Genomic DNA, 5,262 nt, shown 5'->3' with positions numbered 1-5,262 from the left:
CTAGAGAACCCCTTAATATGCTGATAAAGGTCATAAACGGAAGGCTCAATACCCCAATGATATCTTTTTGAGTATATAGTAATCTATCAATGAAACATTGCAAAATATTTAATATTCATTTTAGCTCCTCGATTCGTAACAAATGACCATTAAAAATCCACGCTCGTTTCCCCGTCATAAATTTTGCCCCCAAATAGAAACCGCCAAAAAAACTACGGAATCCCTTTTCCCGCACAAAAAATTTTTTGGGCGGGAAAATTTTTTGGCGGGAAAAAATTTTACGGGAAAAATTTACAAGGTATTTTAAAGGTTTTTTACAAGTGTTTTGGCGGGAAAAATTGAGGGATCACTTTTCCCGCCAAAAAATATTTTGTATTTTGTGGACCTAATTTTGTTATATTTCCTTATATATTTGTGATATCTTTTATTAAAAGAAGGGTAATTTAGTCATTTTGTACATAAAAAGGGATATTTTTAAAAATGGACAGCCAATGGGGGCATTTTTGAAAAGGGGTATTGAAAAAGGGGCATTTTTGTGAGTCTCCCATATTATTATCATATATTTTGGTGATTTTGGTGATAATCTAAAGTTAATATATTTGATAATTTAATCAAACATTATTTAAACCATAAAATCTTAAAATTAATTTTCTTTTTATAATATTTTCTAATTTAGAATTTTTTATTCACAAGTTTTACTATTGAATTTAAATATTTATAGTTACAAAGATAATTTAATTTTTTTATTAAAAAAATGAAAAACCTAAAATTCCTCAAGTTTTACTAAGTGATGTGACTAGTATTCCTCAAGTTTTCATTAGTGTAAATGATGTAACCAAAGTAAAATTCCACAACTTTTCCTCAATAATTCCTCAAACTAGTGTCACCATTTACACCCTTGAACTATCAAACAATATATATCATTTATTTAGTTTTTTTTATTCCCCATACATAATTATTATACTAATTATATCTTGAACTAAAATGTAATACAGCTCATCATCATTAATTTTCTTTTCTTTATTTTTTTCAACCATCATCATTAATTATAATCCCGTTAAAAAAATCGGGCGCCTATGCGCTCGTCGGAGGCTCACCGCCGTGATTTAGCCCTAATCACACTCATTAATCGTTTAAACGATTTATCGGCCGACTAGTGATTTAATCGTTGAAAATCGCCGATTTAATAAGAAAAGTCAAACTGAAGTTTGGGCCTAAATCCACTAAAAATTGGGCTTCAGCTTCGTTATTATTTGGAAATAATCAAATGATGAGAATGGAAAAGCTGTTATAATACATCATATTGGACTTATAACCGGGCCCAATAAGCCCATTAGGGTTATTCATTATGTATTATATCCCGATGTACTTCTATATATTCCCTTGAAGATCAATAAAATAATTAGTTCTACAACACGTTATCAGTACGAGTTTGCTCTTAACAACCCTAACCCTAAAAATCGCAAAACACTGTTCACGCCGACACTGTTCATCGACGCTGTTCATCGGTACTGTTCATCGACGATGTTCATCGGTACTGTTCATCGAAGCGTGAGTTACCGAGGTCTTAAGCTCCCGGTTCAATCCGTTCAATCCCAATTGGTGAAAGGTAAAAACGAAACTTTAAAAGCTTAAAGACCAAAAATCGAACTTGAACCTAATGCAAAGCGAAATCTTAAAAACGGATAATGATTGATTAAGTGATTGCTTTTGCTTGTACAATTGGTGAAAGGTAAAAACGAAACTTTAAAAGCTTAAAGACCAAAAATCGAACTTGAACCTAATGCAAAGCGAAATCTTAAAAACGGATAATGATTGATTAAGTGATTGCTTTTGCTTGTATGATTCGATTGCTTGACTCGTTTAAGTTGTTAGAAAAGTTATTGCTTAAACATAACTCTCAAACTCGAAAACACTTAGCCATGGCTGAAACCTTAAAACCTAAATTAAATCAAATCCGAAACCCTAAAAACGGTTTTGCGTTTGAAAACCGCAAAATTCAAATCGTTTTCCTCAAAGAGAAACGAAAACCCTAATGCGTTTTTTTTTCAAACGTTTTCAACCGCATGTCTACAATCGCGAATTCAAATCGTTCTCATCATCGAAACATAAACCCTAAAACCGATTGAAACCTAGCGGCTCAACCGCTTACTTTTGTAAAATTGCGACTCAACCGCTTCTATGTCCAAAACCGCAATTTTCGTGTATCCCCTAAACCGGAAATCATTCTCGGTTCATCGGTTAAACCGGTTATCAATTAAAACATATATTAACTTGGTTCATCATTTAAACCGACTCAAAATCAATTTACTTTTGGTTAACTAATAAACCGGATCTCAACCCGGTTAACATAAATTTAAACAATTTTTTTTTTTTTGGTTATATATCTAAACCGATTATCAAACCAGTTCCGAAAATAATAACCGGATCTCAATCTGGGTAAACCGGTTCAAACCAATTATTCTAAACCGGAAATCAATTCGGCCCAAACCGGAATCTAATATTCCGGTTCAAATTTAAACCATTCAACCGAACTTATGTTCTGTATAACCATTAACCGTATCCTTAAAATTTACGATTCCCGGGAAAGTTTCCTAAATTAGAAAGTTTCCGGAAATAGAAACTTTCCTCAAATAGAAACTTTTCTCATTTAGAAGGTTTCCTAAAATAGAAACTTTCCTCATTTAGAAAGGTTTCCAAATTAGAAACTTTCCTCAAATAGCAAATGACCCGGAATGAAAACTTTCCTAAAAAAATAGAAAGTTTCCCGAAATAGAAACTTTCCTCATTTAAAAAGTTTCCCAAATTAGAAACTTTTCTCAAATATAAAGTTTCTTCAAATAGAAACATTCCTCATTTAGAAAGTTTCCCAAATTAGAAACTTTCTTCAAATAGAAACTTTCCTCATTTAGGAGGTTTCCTAAAATAGAAACTTTCCTCATTTAGAAAGTTTCCCAAATCAGAAACTTTCCTCAAATAGCAAACCCCTAATGAAATCAATTTCATGTTTTCAGATGTCAAACATTCAAAAAGTCGAGTTCGAGGCCCTCAAGGTCTCCGGTGAAAACTATCTCGAATGGGCCCTGGACACCAGGATTTTCCTCAATTCAAAGGGACTGGGTGAGTGTATCAAAGCGGATCACACCGCATCTGATAAAGACCGGTCCCAGGCGATATTTCATATCCGCCATCATTTGGCCGCGAGCCTCAAACAGCAATATCTCACTCTTGAGAACCACTCGAACTTTGGGTGGCCCTGAAAAAACGGTATGATCACCAGAAAACGGTGCTCTTGCCACAAGCCAAGTTTGACTAGAAGGAACTCCGGTTCCAAGATTACAAATCCGTGGATGACTACAACTCCGAACTCTTTCGGATAGTTTCAATCATGAAACTATGTGGTGAAGAGGTGTCTGATAATGATCTCCTCGAGAAAACATTATCCACCTTCCATACCCAAAACATTGTGCTTCAGCAGCAATATCGTGCAATGAAACATACATTGTACGAAGATTTGTTATCTTGTTTGCTCTTGGTCGAGAAAAACAACGAGCTGTTAATGAGGAACAGTGCCCAGAGGCCCCCGGGATCGGCTCCAGTACCAGATTCCCGCAAAGAATCCTACAATGTCCAGCAAGACAGATCCTCAGATCGTGGCCGTGGACATGGGAATGGACGTGGAAAGTGTGGACGCGGAAATGGACGCATCTCAAACAATACAAAAATTTCAAAGTAAAAAGCGAGATTCAGATCTATCGTTAAAAAAAAAAATGAGATTCAGATCTAAATGATGAAGTTTCAAAGACTGTTTCTTCCTCTTCATTCCTTCGTGTATATTGGAACTAGAAAGAACAAAGAAACAAAGCGGGAGCTTAAGAGAGCCCTTTAATCCTATAGCTTTTACCTCTGTAAAAGAGATAGCGACAGAGAGAGGGGCAACGAAAAGAGCCTTCAAACCGATTGTTGAAGAATTTTGGAGGTTAGGTTCCGATTTTTCTACTCAATCTCTTTTTCTTAAATATTTTGAATCTATGTTTAAATTGATTTTGCTTAGATTTTGATTTCTCAAAACAATATATGTTCTTTGTAGGTTGATTAGAAGATCCCATTAATGGAGGTGTTCTTCTGTTTTGGATGAATTGCATTGTTTCGTGTTTGAATTTTTTAGTCAATCCTTTTGTTAGGGTTTAAACTAGATAGCTAAGAATTTTTTTATTATAACTAAAAGTTTTACTTGTTTGATTTGAAAGAACGAAACTGAGTGTGTAATGAGATTCAAATTTAAAGAACATATTTTGTTTGACCCACGTATATGTTTTGTTCATGAACCCATGTGTTGAAAATTTCTTTGATTTTAATATTTTTGGATACTTGAATTGTTCTCTTCCTTGTGTACATACCGAGATTTGAATTTGTGTTACTGATCAAGTATAGATTTAGTGCTCTTTCTACTACGAAGGCCATCGACGCGGCGTTGATAAAGGAGCAGCGTTGATGAAGGAAAAATGGTTCATGGTTCTTTATGTGAAAGTTTTTTGTTCTTCTATGGTGAAATTTGTTCTCCATTTCGTAGTGACCAATAGTTCCAAAGGGAATGGACGACAGTGGCTGAAACATTGTGTAATGTATTTGACATCTTTATGTGAACATGGATATGAGATCTTTTATTTTTCATGGTCATTGTCTAATGGACAAATTTATGTGGACATGTAGATGAGAACTTTAGATTTTTTTTCTTTTCCATCGGCTAATGGATACATTTATGTGGACATGAAAATGAGAAAATTGGTTCATAAATCTTGATATCAGTTTTTAATAACATAGATGAACTTGTGTGCTTATTGTTTAATCACCTAAAGACTTTGCAACCTCTTCTTTTTACTCCAGCTCCCCAAATCAGATAAATGTTTGATTAATAATTGAGAAAACTTATGCCCATCACACTCTATATGAACCTTCTAGATGATGGATTTGAACATATAGATGGTCACAAGAGATTGCTTAAACGAGATCGTCTTTTCTCACTAGAGTTTAGAGTATATGGTTTAGGGTTTAGGGGTTTAAAGTATATGGTTTAGGGTTTAGGGTTTAGAGTTTAAAGTCTAGGGTTTAGTGTTTAGTCTCTAGGGTTTAGGGTTTATGGTTTAGGGCTCAGGGTCTAGGGCTTACGGATTAAGCTTTAGGGTTTGGGATTTAGAGTTTAGGGTATGAGGGATTTAGGGATTCGGGTATGGGTTTAGTATCAATGGTTCAGCGGTTCTA

This window comes from Arabidopsis lyrata, assembly GCF_000004255.2.
Source record: "Arabidopsis lyrata subsp. lyrata unplaced genomic scaffold ARALYscaffold_3, whole genome shotgun sequence".
Taxonomy (NCBI): Eukaryota; Viridiplantae; Streptophyta; class Magnoliopsida; order Brassicales; family Brassicaceae; genus Arabidopsis; species Arabidopsis lyrata.
Note: the sequence above shows the minus strand (reverse complement) of the source record.